The sequence below is a fragment of the Rhipicephalus microplus genome, chromosome 1 (genome assembly GCF_043290135.1).
Source record: "Rhipicephalus microplus isolate Deutch F79 chromosome 1, USDA_Rmic, whole genome shotgun sequence".
Classification (NCBI taxonomy): Eukaryota; Metazoa; Arthropoda; class Arachnida; order Ixodida; family Ixodidae; genus Rhipicephalus; species Rhipicephalus microplus.
In genome coordinates, this window is record NC_134700.1 from 40,266,944 (window position 1) to 40,281,978 (window position 15,035).

Here is a 15,035-nt window from a genome sequence, read left to right on the forward strand (position 1 = left end):
TGCTCTGCTATGTAGATGCACCATTAAACTAGTATTTTTGATCAACTGTGCATTTCTGATGTTTACCTTGCAAGTACGTAAAACTGGCATGCTTCTTGATCTACGATACACATGTGGCTTGTCTCACTTTGAAGGAAAAGTTAGCATACAATGGTGTAAATGCTTAGAATTTTAAATATTGAGGCAGCAGCACACCGGAGATGATCATATGGTAAAGAAACAAGTGCTGCCTTATTACTGGCAAGTTGTCACTTATATGTACAAATAAATTTTGCGAGCTAAAAAAGTACAAAAGCACAGCGAGGCTATGATGTGGTTCAACCTGTGGATTCGCTTCATTTATCACGCCATATGATGAAGCTTCCTTTGCTAAAACTGCTCAGATAAGAAAAAAACGTTTGCTGTCCAATACAGCAACTATACAAAGTGTGCACGTGCATCTCGCAGCGCCTTTTCGTCACTTCCGAAATGCGCCACCAACATGCCCGGGCACCAACCAAATCTATCGCCTACAACTGCCATGTTGTCTCCTCGTGCTTGCAACCGTTTAGTTTTGCCTCACGATGCAAGTTTGAGAAATTATGAGCTGCTAGTGAGGCAAGTTGATTTAGAAGTCCACACAGAGGGAGCAGAGCTTAGGGTGTTTCTTCGCTGAAAGTTATAACCTGAAATTGAGAACACACATTCCGATTTTCCTAAAAGTACCAGCGTATTTGGCTGGTGCAGATTAACAAAAGCTACTTGAAGAAACTTTGCAATATTTGCATCTTCAGGTGCAACTTCATTACGGGTAAGTGCCATAGCCAAGTATTTACCTGCAAACAGATATAGCTTACCAAGGTACTGTACATACAAACTTGTCCGCAGTTAAAATCATGATGGCGAGGAAGGCGGTTAAAATCGTGATGGCGATCGCGGAGATTCGGTATTGCATTGATACAAACTATAAATAATGGGAAACAATATTAGTTCACTTTGAAGTATAGCCAATCGGTTCAAGTTGGGCGTCAGGATTTTTTTTAAATAGTCAATTATTTCTATACACGGTCTCTATCATGTTCAGTGACTCCACTGTACATTAGCATACAACAAAAGCAAAATACAAAGTGAAAAGTGTGTTAAAGCATACGCGAAAAATAAAGTGATGACTGGCATTACCGCGGCACACACCACGCAAAGTCGCTATCTGCCTTGTATAATATTTTCCTCGACTATTTCCACAAATTGCAATCAAAGAGGCTCAAGCTCAACATCAGCACTGTTTAAAACACTTGGGGGGGGGGGGGCATTGCTACTTTGGTGGCGTAGGCCGTGACAATATCTTCATAATATTATATCTCTTGTAAACTTGCCTAGCTCTGCACGACTAGTTTTCGATGGGAGCAGCTGCGCTTCGCACATCCACTCTTAAAATTGCGGCTCGAGAGATTTTGAGGTTTCACTTGTTTTTGGGCCAGGCAATTTGTAGTGAAAGCAAGATAATAGGCCCTCATAGGTTGTGGCGGGCAGTCGGTGTACGCCGTGGCTGGTATATGTGTCGCACATCTTGATTATCTGGTCTTGTATCGAGTGAACGAGCGAGGCCTTCCTAATCCAATGAGCTCGTTAAAGTAAGACAACAAAAAACCACAATGCTTCCACATCGTTCACAGCAACAGATGACGAGCCCCCAACAAACCGCACTGCAGCACGTGAACTGCCGTAGGTACCCAGGGAGTTACCCGGGCATGGCGGGAGAGGGCGACAACGGCAGAAGTGACATCACAAGAACACTATGTATAAAGGGGACATTTAATGACTTTTTTCCCATTTTTAAACTTCGTGCACTGTTCTGTCACAATTTATAGCTCAGAATAGTTGTATTTTGAAAAGGGCACTAATTCATAAGCCCAATGGTTCAAGGATGGGTGCATTTAGGAGGCCCATTCTATGTTTTACTTATGCCCTTCAAGAACTTGCTAACAGGGCCAAAGTCCTGTTTCAGAAAGAACACGCTAGTGCGTGGCCAGCAGTCCGTCAAGCATTAGTGCTGGTGAGATTTGGAAATGCAGCGTATGAGCATCCTCATCTGCTACTTCTCTGCTCATGCTCTCGGGGCTTACTTGCGAGGCACGGTCCTTCGCACTTTTCATTTTGACACTGTAAATCAACTGATACCAACTGTGCCTTCCATTATTTAATAAACCAATATTTCATGGTCACGAGGACGAGCTTAAAATGTTTGCTACATCAGACCTGAACAGCATTTTGAGTCATCGAAACTTGCTAGTTGCAGCGAGCATTATGCGAAAAATATGATGTGCTTTACGGTGACAACTTGCAAAACACTACAGCAACGATTAAAATCATGCATTTTTTGTGCTCACAGGAAATCCCTGAAGCAGGAGGCACTGGGCTAGATAAATTGCGCAGCTAAAATACGGATGCACTTTCCAATGCTGTCATGCGTATAGGCGGAGAAATGGCAGAGAAAACTGGGCGCACCCCGATTCTATGCGCATGCGTCCCATTCACAAGCCTCGCTGCCAGTTAGCACCACATGGCTCACTGTCCATGAGCTCGCTTGTTTCCTGTAACAGTGGACCATACGGTACACCTATTTAAAAACGAGGATAGAATGTATATCGTGCCACACTAATGCAGCATCTGATGAAGCCATGACGATGTGTTGCTGATGAAATCTGGAACTCTAGTTAGTACCCTTATTGTTAACCAGCCGACCGACTATCAAAAAGATTTGCGACTGAAATGATGGCATCTACACCTGCCCTTAAAGGGACACTGAACAAAGTTTTTGCCGCCGAGATTTTCAGCCAAAGCAAAAGATTGGGCCATGAAATTAATAGACAATAATAATTTCAAGCAGAAACTACGAAAACATACTGAATTTAATGAGCCTTTTACAAAATGCCGCGTCTAGCTCTTAGACACGGCGTTTTCTAAAAGGTCGCGACATTTATTTTTCAAGTTTTTTTTTGTTATTCAAGACAAACCTACGGTGCATTGTTCACAGAAAACAAAATTGCCTCGGTAAGATTTCTTTGCGAGCAGCTTACTAATTTTAAGGCAGGCGCGTTGATTCGTGAACTGAAGGATGCGAGTGATCGATCTTGCCTGCTAGTGGCTAGGCGACAAAGGCTTTACCTCATGTCCTGGTGTAGCTAAGTCACGCAAATGGAGCAGAAAATGTGCATTATCACTTATTTCACCTAAATATCACACGTATGTGACTTATTGCCGGTGACAGGTGATCAGGATGAAGTCGACAAGTTGCAAATCTGAACAAGAATTCACTCGAATGAAAAACCAACCTATACTCACGTGCACGGTGAAGTCGAACACGTCGTCCGTCAATGTTGTCGCTGATGCCCGAAGGAAAAGAGAAGAGGACAAGCTACGGGGTCGTCTCTTTCTATAAAGTCGGCGGAACTGCCAGAACGGCCAACACAAAAGGCATCGGGTTGACATTCCTCCATCTGGGCATCAGTCGCTCCACCCGGGCATGCAGCTGCTACTGGTTCTACTACTATCCTCTTCCCCGTGCCTCTTCCCGACATTGCAGTGTTGCTGCCATACTCGCGAACCTTTTTAAATTAAAGCACGCAATCATGTATTATCGTGCGCCATACTAAACTTAAAAACAGTGCGCCGGTACATGAGATCACGAAGCGCGGTCCACGCCATCACAAGAGCAATTAGAGAAATGAAACAAAGAAAACAAAAATGTATAAAATATTTGGTCTCAACACGATCCGCAATCCAGTTTCCTGCAGCGGCTTTTGGCTCTGTATGAACGGCCAAGCCAGTGCCAAGCCAAGCTTGCCTCCCTGATCAGCTGTTTGTTTCCACCGAGAATTCAACAGTGAACAGGCAATTTGTTTAAATGATATTGCTAAAGGGCTTGAAATTGAATATTTCTCTACGTACTACTGCTGTACTTTTCCTCTCTGTTTCCTGATCACAGTGATGAGATTGAGGAAGTTACAATTTAGAAAACAGCAAGTGCAGCTCAAGCATTTCTAGTATCGCTGTTTCGGTAATAAAATGTTACAAAGATTTTGCCCCGTGACCTGCTTGCCGTGTTCGAGCACCCAGTAGAAATTTACGGTGCCGCGTTTGAAAGAGTTGAATAAAATTGCAATATTACGAAAGAAAGGCTCTGAAGCAACATCGCATTTTATCAGGCCTACACCTCCCACACCTAGACGAGTAAAACTCGTCGATATTATCTTGCAAAGCTGTGTATAATATTTAAAAGACATTCTTTAGCCCACGATGAATTGTTCTCTCGTGTGGCTTCTCCATTTGGTACTGTCATGTTAACTTACAAAGGCAACTTTCCATATTTAGTCTCTTTAGATGTTGCAAAAGCTTGACACGTGGTGTGTATGCCATACTGATAATTCTCCTCGTAACCTGGGTCCGCCTCTTTAAACAGCGTCGCATTTTATTGTTCGCAATTGTGTTTGTTTTATACTGTAAGCGAGCTGTGTGATTTCATCAATATTCACGAGTGTTCCCTGACTATACAAACACGTGCGTCTTATTTGGTGCGGTGCACGTTTGTATGTAGCAAAAAATGTCATTTCGTCAGCGTGTGTCTGCATACACTTGCATGCCCTGCAGTACGTGTACATAATTAATGCAGTAAGGACTGCAATGCATAGCCTTGCATGGGACATATATTCCATGCACCCTCAGAGAAATGTTGTCTGTTATGAGCCTACTGTTTATCATTACATTTTTTTTTTCGTTAAAGTTTCATCTCCATATAAAGCAGCTGTATACAGGCACGAGCTTCAGCAGCTTCCTCATTGTTCCATTTTAAATAAAAACACCAAGCCTACCCGAATCAATGATCTATTTGCTATCATTACTGTTATGTGTTCTACGATGTACACAAGGACAGTAGTATACAAAAAATAGGGAGGGAATTGAATGCCCTGCCTGCATGGCTGCGCCGTTTCACAAGATCAGGCGCTGCGCTGTGAAGCTTCCTACCGGCCTGCAGAAATTCAAGGGAGCGTACAATAGCGTGGTTCAAGAGGACTTGTGGGGAATACTAGACACACAGGGTGTAAAAGATGGAGTCACTAATCGTTTAAAGGAAATCTATAAAACTAACAAGGTAGTTAAAAAGTGGGAAAAACAGGTATCCAAGCCCACAGTGGTGAAACGTGGACTTAGGCAGGCGTGCCCACTGTCACCCTTCTTATTCATGATGTACCTACAAGGATTAGAGGCCAAATTAGAGGCAAGGGGACTTGGCTTCAACCTCTCTTTAGTCAAACAAGGAAAACTCATTGATCAGGCACTACCAGCATTAATCTACGCAGATGATATAGTGCTGATGGCCGACAACAAGGAAGATTTGCAGAGGTTGATGGACATCTGCGGTAATGAGGGTGATAGGTTAGATTTTAGATTCAGTTAGGAAAAGTCAGTAGTCATGATTTTTAATGATAACAAAGGTAGTGAGCTTAGAATACAGGAAGTCACGCTAGAGATAACAGATAAATACAAATAACTGGGCATATGGATAAGCAATGGGACCGAGTACCTGAGGGAACACGAAATATGCGTGACGACTAAAGATAACAGGAATGCAGCAGTGATGAAAAATAGGGCAGTGTGGAATTACAATAGGTATAATGTTGTGAGAGGAATATGGAAAGGGGTCATGGTTCCTGGTCTGACGTTCGGCAACGCGGTCTTGTGCATGAGGTCAGAAGTTCAAGCAAGATTAGAAATTAAGCAACGTGGAATAGGTAGGCTTGCCTTAGGAGCTCACGGGAATACACCAAATCAGGGAGTACAAGGGGATATGGGATGGACATCATTTGAGGGCAGGGAAGCTAGCAGCAAGATAAAATTTGAAAAGCGATTGAGAAAAATGGGGGAGGAGCGTTGGGCTAGGAAGGTTTTCAGCTACTTGTACATGAAGAACGTCGATACAAAATGTAGGAAGCGAACTAGGAAATTGACTGGTAAATACTTAGAAAACAGCAGGTGCCCGAACCAGAAAGAAGTATCGGTTAAAAAGGAACTGCAGGAAACGGAGACTGACATGTGGAGAATTGGCATGATTAAGAAGTCTGCACTAGAGATCTATCGAACTTTTAAGCAGGAAATTGCCAAAGAAAGATTCTATGATAATACTCAGGGTAGTTCTCTACTGTTTGAGGCCAGGACGGGAGTATTGCGAACCAAGACATATCGGGCCAAATATGAAGAGGTAGACACAGTATGCAGTGCGTGTGGAGAGGAAGAAGAAACTGCCGAACACTTGATATTGTTTTGTAAAGGGCTTCACCCTATAGTTCAGGGTGATGGCACAGAGTTTTTCAAAGCACTGGTGTTTAGGGACAGGGAGGACAAAATAGACTTTAGGCGGGTAGACTTAACTAGAAGGAGGTTATCTGATTGGTGGCTAAAGTCAAGGCACGATTGAAAATTAAACCCTTCACTTCAAAGTACCCATCCAACTTTACTATTTAAAGGGGAAAAAAAATCTAATGGTTAATTCACAAAGCATTACGGCTAGGTGACGTTAGCCGCCGCCCGATCTAAAGGGTACGGCCACATCCATCCATCTATCCAGCCAAGAATATGCTCTCTGGCTTGTTGCTCCAGGCCTAGTCAGGTAGATTTTCTGGCCTCACCGTTGAATTGTTTGCTCGGGTTGTGGCTTGCAAACATTGCGGTTTTGGGCTTCGTATCATCTTGTTCCGTCATCATGTCCTCCAAGTGGAGGACATTCCGCAGTGTGATGAGGGAGTACGACAAGGCGCTGATAGAATGAGCTATCAGTCTTACCAGGCAGGCGGTTGAGAGCGCACCGAGGCAGCTGACGCACACCAGCACTATCCGCTTCCTGTATAATACAGGCTAGGGAATTATAGAAACACAGAGCAGAAATCAACTCTTGTGCCTCTCTCATGCACTCACAAGGCGGAACCTGCTTCGAACACTGAGGACCGAGCTAAGCAACACCATGCGTGACGATAAATCATGGTCTCCTATTGCAATAATGATTAAGGCACGCATGCAACTTAAACCATTGTCACGCAAGATGAATTCACAACACCATCAAAGTGAACCCAAGGCACGTGCTGATTATTATGTACGGTACTAGCGCTAAATTCATGCAGACGTTTAGTTGGCGCTGCAGTAGGCCTAGTTGAAGGAATGGCCACAGCTACTGCTGTGATGGAGAACGGGCTAATTAACATCTTCATGTAGATTAAAACGGCTTACCCCGAAATGGCTGGGAGGGTCACGCTATCCCTAGCAGTGGCACATGCAGTTGCATATTTAACGATTACAGAAATGGCGTACCGATTTCCAAAGCACCTATCAATACTTCCGTCAAGGCGTAGCACCAAACACTTTATCGCACATTTCGGGAAACATTCCTTTTTCTCCCAATCTGGTGGCTAGGCATGACTACGCCCAAGAATAAGCATGTTATTATGTATGTCAGAGGTATTTTCATCTGATCCCTGAAAAATTATTTCCCTAAACCCATGGAAAAAAAAGAAAATGGAATTCGCACCTGTCATCACATTGCACCCCATCACAGGAATGGGATCAGATTGGCCTGGCGCTCAATACTCCCTTACGCTTAATCAGAGCTCGGTCTGGCACCAGCTCCAGACAAAACCATTTATAATCTCCTGTCTGGCACATCTGTTTTACTCTGCTCTCTCTCAACCAGAGTGCACCATGTACCTGTGGTTCACCCCTGGTGGATCTTTTTCACTGTTTGTGAATTGCACACAAAGCCCTTACTGGTAGATCCTATTCCCAATTCTTCACTATTCTCACGGGAGGCCACTCTTTGGGCAGCTTACATCACGACATGTGCGTGTCATGATGTCAGTGCCGTCTTTTTCAGAGTCGGCGCCGTCTTTTCTTTCTCTTTTGCTCCTTCCCTGTCCTGTGTTTCTGGTGTTGCGCTGCAAACAAGTGAAGATGTTAAAGAACACCAGATGTTCAAAATTTGCTTCTCATTAATATATCGTGGTTTTGGGAATTAAAACCCCAGATATATTGAAAGAAGATGCATGAAGGGGAAGGATGATATTGGAAACTGGCAAAAAAGGGATGACAGACTTCTTAAGCTATGCTGCCATTGAGATTTTCAGCTGTTCACGCAATTCTCACACGTAGCTTTGATGCAGCTATGCACATATCACACAAGCATGCTGACTGTACAGTTAGTATAACTGCAACCTTCATGTACCCAGCCTTCATGTACCCTCTATGACATTTCAGAACATCTGAGTCAGTGTTAGCATCAAGTTATGTTCTTCATGCTGGGGAACCAGTGTGATGAGTTACCATTTTTACAGAATGAAGCCCTGTCTACCTGGAACAAGCTGCAAGATATATAACTAAACGGCCCTTTTCAGGGCCAGTCAATCTCTGTCCGGCTTGGATGCACCAACTGATTCCCTTTATCATCAAACCTCAATAAAACTAGCAAATGTTTGTACATGTGCAAGCAGTGTCATTCAATATCTTAGAAAATGCTTGTGAAGCAATTTCAAGGAGAATCGTTTTTCTGATCTCATAGTGAGGCATTAGGAACACCTTAGTCACACCAAATGCCATTATTCAATGAGAGGAACAAGAGAAATATTTCACTGGGAACTATGAAGTAAACGAAAAAACAAATGTTTTCAGATACTGCGAGATCATTTCATAAAAAAGCTCAGAAGTTGCTATGTGTGGCCACATTTAATCTGTGCTAGCATCGTGTGGTTACAAAATTCTGTACCAAACATAGGTTCAGCTTTCTGGAATAGACCGCGCTGCACAAGCTAGCTCAGTGCATGCACTTCTGTACCCTGCCAGAGAATATTTTTACCACCAGTATGTTGTAACGTGAAGTGAAATGGTGATTGCATACTAGGGGGCGTCCTGCAGGACCCCAATAAAGTTGTTTCACTTGATCGGTTGGTGTGCTGTAAGCAGAACATTTCCAAGAAAAATCGTATAGTTTGGAGGAGGACTTAAGCAACGAAAGGTGTAGATAAAACACTGGATTCACTGGCATTATCCTCACCAAGTATAACATTGTTTTTCTGGTGAAGCTTTGTGTCTGAACAGCGAGCAGGATAAGCTGGTAAAAACATGCAAAATGGGAAGTCTAGCACAGCAATCTGTGCAGTACTGCTCATTTCATGGAGCATTAATTTCACAGGCTTTGCTCATTGTTAGCGTTAAGCCTATATTATGTCCACTGCTGGGTGGAAGCCCAATCAATGTTCCCTGTCCTGTATGAGCCAATTTCATATTATGGCTGATAATTTCTCGATCACATTGGAACTAATCACCTGCCACCCTCTGCTACATTTCATGTGTCCTAATATAAATTAATTGACATTACTGACCTGTCATCCATCTTTTTTCCTCATTCCCAACTAATGCATTCATTTTTGATAAACTCTGCTTTCTTCCCATGTCTTAATATTATGCTAGCCTTTTTTCATTTTTCTGAAACATTATCTTTGCTCAGAAGCTAGAAGTTATCAGAAAGAACATAACGACATTCTACCTCCTGAGCATATGGCATCATCAATACAAAAATGTAATAAAAGTGAGAAAACATCCTATCTATATAAGAGGCCCTAAAATACTGCAGGAGGCAACAAATAAACTGGTATTTGTATAAAGGCAGTGACAAAAACTTTGACTACTGTCACTTATTCTGATTCTTGGGACATCTTTTTTAGTACATCATAACACATAATTACACATTTACACAATTTACACAGAGGAATTGCCACCACGTGCATTGAGGCCACCCTTCAGAAGTCATGTGAGCACAAGGATGAGGTAAGCCTTAAAAACCAGATTAAAAGACTAAAGGATGCTGGATATCCCAACAGCACCATCACACCCGTGTGCTAAACCCTCCTGCAGAAAGTCAAGTTAAACAAAACAGGACCAAAATAGAAACAGAATGACCAAAGATCTTTGCATGCTATACCGTACGTACATAAGGTGTTTCACAATATAAAGAAAATAGCGAGCCGATATGATTTTATCTTGTTATTTGCCATCCCTTGCAAGTTTTCAAAAGTGTGTGTACTAAAAAGCAACAGGAATAGCCATTATTTCACCATTCGTCACGAGAATAGGTATACTGAATGCCAATATAATGTTGTGTATGAGATACTATTGACACGTGGAAACGTAAACGTAAGACAAACTGGGCAATGCCCCAATGTTTGAGCAAGACAGCATGCTTAAAATATTAAGAATGGCTATGGTAGTCGCATGGCCATACACTGTAAAGAATGTAAGTGCAGTTCTATGTTTCATAAAACACTGTTTTTGAAGAAAGCAAGAACAAGAAATGAAAGAGAGACTGTGAAAGCATTTTCTTGTCAGGAAGGCCATGGATCAGTGCATCAGTATACCTTCACTCATCCATTCGGAGAGAGAGTATTCTTTTCTCAGTTAAGATTATATTATCATGGTCTCACATGTGTCGTTGTGCATGAGCACTGTTCTTGTACTCTGTAAAAAAGTGGGCGTAGTACCTTCCATAAAATTTAGTTGGCAGTCAGCGCTCTTTCCTGTCCTTTTTGTCTCTTCCTGAACTTCTCTCACTGTTACTAGAACACAACCACGATGAACCAACTTGCCAAGATTAAGCTATTGTTGACGAAAAGTCAGAGCATGAAAATACTTCAGGGGCTCAGAACCTCCTCACTACCCGTCTAGTTACGGCCCTGGTCTATGTGTTCCAAGAGCGAAGCACTAGTGGAGCTATCTAACTACCTAACGGTGAGGAGGGTTTGTGTATACTTGAGCTTGTTTCATGACATGGTGAGAGGTGGCAGGTTGTTGAAATAATATGCTGTGTGGGAGGTCAAGATTTTGATTGATAACGCTGAGTATGAGCCAGTGACATTAGGCGTTCAAGACTTTTTGCGATATTCACTCTAGCATTGGACCTTGGTTGGTGGTTGACGTGTGCATTTGATCATATTGTAGTCTTCCATCATAATTTTTTTGCCACTTGGTGTCGACGCTCTTGAGTTGTACCAAAGTAATTAAGCATCCAAGTACAAGTATCTTCTGTCAGTGTTTCAATGAAGAGCTGAATATGAGTAATAGCTTCCATCGATACTTCTGGCATTGGTGTATGCACATTTCTTTTGAAGTTCTCTTGTAAAAAAAGGCATTAAAGGTATGTATTTGTGACTTTTTAGTGTTGGCCAGAACTGCTGGTGTGTCCGAACGGCTCTTCGATTGGTTGTGGTGTTGTCTTGTTCAGGGCCACAAAGCTTTCAGTCTTTTTTTATATTTGCCTTCACAGGAATGCTCTTTGCATGCTTCTTCAGTACTTTGTATTATTCCTAAAGCATTGACTTCCAGATTTTGATTGTGGTGCTTTAATCTAGTGTTCAACTTCACGCTAGCTTCATTTGCACGCAAAGCAAGAACTCAGGAGTATGGTAACTTTTGCTATGGGTTTTCCCTTCTTCAGTCTACTGTATTTTTGCCTGTGTTGTCTAAGTGCTGACAGCCTCGTGCGACAGCTTTTTTTTTGTGCACTTATTGTGTGCCAATGACTTATTTGCCTCCTCAGCTAAAGACTTTTTGTATTATAAGAGAAAGCACTGTCTGTATTGCTTTTGTCATTTGCTGATGGTGTATCTTCAGTATCTTTTCTCAGTGGACACTATACTTGAATGGAAGAGCAGCATGACTACCTTCAGCTGTTAGCAGGCTTTGAGCAGCTGTAATACTGATTGATGCTCCTTTCTCGGGCGTTCTATTTTGGATGGTTGGCATGTCATTGCTTCTCTTAAACTTTAAAACTGCAGGTGCACCTTTTTCTGGTTACACCTGGTATATTTTTCCAGTGGTTGTATATATACATATATATATATATATATATATATATTGCTAACTTGAGAAACGAGGCCTCTTTACGTTAGGTGCACATCAGGTGGGAAGAGTACTTCTATTACTTGCCAAGATTGTGGCCCCTTATGGTGGGAATCATAATGCACTGTTGATGTGTCAAATTCACATAGCATAATTCCAAGGCACTCGATCAATATCCAAGGAAGAAAATTATGTTCTTTTGCGTGAGTTTCAGCAACTCATAGTAATTTGTATGTAAATGAATACTTCATCATTCTTGGCTGTCATGTTTTATGGAAGCACATGTGCTTCGTTAATAACAAAAAAACACGCACGCTCACGCCACTGCAGTGGCGTGAGCGTGCGTGTTTTTTTTTGTTGTTAATAACGATTTGCCCTATGCATTCACGTTTCTTCTTTTTTTGTGTGTCGTACTTCTCGTATCGCGCAGCCTACCGTTTTGGGCACACGTAAATAAAGTAGATAAAAAAGATGCGTTCCACGCCGAAATTCACGTTCGCAACGAGCTGGGCACCGACAGGGTGCCCTGCGACGCCCACACACTCCGCAACACCTTATTAACCGTTCGCTGCGATGTTGTTGGGAATTCGTGTGGTCGTTGCATGAATATAGCGCGTGCGTGCGTGCGCACGCGCGTCTGTGTGTTAGATCACGGCAACTGCATATGTTGTATGATTCAGTCACCATAACGCAACTGACGACCCCCGCTCTTCCCACACGTCAAGCAGCAGCAAGTGCCGTTAACCGTACTGTGCTGTGAACGCAAAACAGATTCGAATAGGTCGCGTAGATAGCTAGCCCGACACATGATGCGATAAGATTTGCGTCAGATATTCGACGTCTACATGCACGCGTAAGACAGCGGTATCCGCAGCAGCTTCGTCATACGTACGGATAGCACCGCATCGGACGTCACGTCTGACAGAGAAACTTGATCGGTAATTTTTTCTCACTTAAAAAGTCTACCTTGCACAACTTCAGCCAACGATTACGCATTTCAACGAGCTGTGCATGGTTTAATGATTGATTGATATGTGGGGTTTAACGTCCCAAAACCACCATATGATTATGAGAGACGCCGTAGTGGAGGGCTCCGGAAATTTCGACCACCTGGGGTTCTTTAACGTGCACCCAAATCTGAGCACACGGGCCTACAACATTTCCGCCTCCATCGGAAATGCAGCCGCCGCAGCCGGGATTCGAACCCGCGACCTGCGGGTCAGCAGCCGAGTACCTTAGCCACTAGACTGCCGCGGTGGGGCATGGTTTAATGACGAAAAGATAGTTCTAATATTGTGCCCGGCACATATATTACTCTCTCTTTAACTTGAAAAGTCGGCGCGTGAATTGGGGCCAGAACAGCGCCAAAAGCAGCACACGCAGAAATGTGCTCATATTCTAATATTATGACATCGTGATGTTGACTTTTCAGCTGACGCCGGCAATAACGTTCAAATGGCGGGCCAATAATGCCGGTCTTATTGGATGGCTCCGCCCATATTGGCTGCTACTTGTACGACCTGGCCCGATGTGTCCGTTCTAATAGGCCGGCACAGCCTATATGGGCGGAAAGTTCTGAAAGCTGGCCCAACATAACCAATCTAATAGACTGGCACAGCCATCATTGGCGGAATGCTGTTAATGCTGGTCCAACATAGCCGTTCTATTCGGCTGGCAGAACCAATATTGGGGGTACGTTGTCAACGCTGGTCCAACGTCGCCGTTCTATTTGGCTGGCATAGCCAATCTTGGCGGTACGTTGTGAAAACTGGGCCGTTCATGGGCCAGGCAATGCCGATCTATCCCCAATATTGGGCCAACCTTCTGTGCTGCCTGGGATGGAGTCTTACAAGGAGACGCTGCAGGGTCTGTAATACAGGCCCCGCAGACGCCAGCTGTACGACACCACTATAACGGAATATGGTGTATCTAAGGTAGGATAGCCACACAGGGTTAACCCTTGCCGCTAGAAAAAACGGAAGTCAATGGAAGTGAGTAGAGGACAGGAAAGATTTAAAGTGAGAGAAAAGACGAAGATGTGAGGTGGAGACAGGAAAAGGCAACTGCCGATTCCCCCCGGGCGGGTCAATCCGGGGGTGCTATCTACGTGAAGCCGGAGCCAAAGGAGTGGGTTGCCTCTGCCGGGGGGCCTTAAAGGTCCAATCACCCAGCGTCGGCTCAACCCCCAGGATCCCCTTTTCCCCGAACACGGCAAAGCCACGCACGGCTAGGCGTGGGAGGGAGTCAAAACTCCCCCGTTAGCTCGGGTCCGTGGTGTTGCTACACACCTATCGTTCATAATGCACTACTATTTTTTTCAAACTAGGCTTGTTTGTTTCTACTCGGTCTGCAGTGTCAATATCATCACGAGTAATGGTATTTCCATTATCGCACAAAAATTTTGGACAGCGTCAAAAGAAAACCCTCACCTGAGACGCCTTTGATGTCAGATAGTTGAACCTTGAATACAGTGCAAATTCTTCATTTTCATCTGAAGTTGCCTATTTTCACCTGGAACTTTTTTGTGCCTGTTTCAAGGTGCGACAGGCTCTTTATGCAAAGCCTTTATTTCTAAAGAGAGCGCGTTGACACTGTCACAACCTTCGTTCCACACTACTTGAAGGACCAAAGTTCAGAATGAATTTTGCGCTTGAAGTCCTCTGCTTACCATGACAAACAATTCACAGGAAACATTAGTACTCTTGCTTGGCAGGAGTGCATGCAGTAATACTAACACAATTAAAGCAAGAAATAAGTGTCTCACCTGTGCAAAAATGATTTAGGCAAGCACTGTGAAGACCACACACTGCTGCCACACTGAGCGCAACATGGAGAGCACTTCATATAAGTAGGCAGCGTCCAGTAGCTAGGTGAGGCACAGTGCATGAGCAGGGTGAACAGAGCTGATGCTTGGAACAATGGTTCAGAGTTCGCTGGTGCTTGGGCTCCTTGACCTTGTCAGGAACTTTTCTTGAGCAGCCTCACTCAGACGAAATGACAGACCGTGCAGAAGAATTTCTGCACCGGTGCAAAAAAATTATTTTGGTGAGGTTTGTCTAGACTGCATGCGCTGCTTGCCAAATTGCAGTGAATGGCTAGAAACGCATGGCCAACATATATTTATT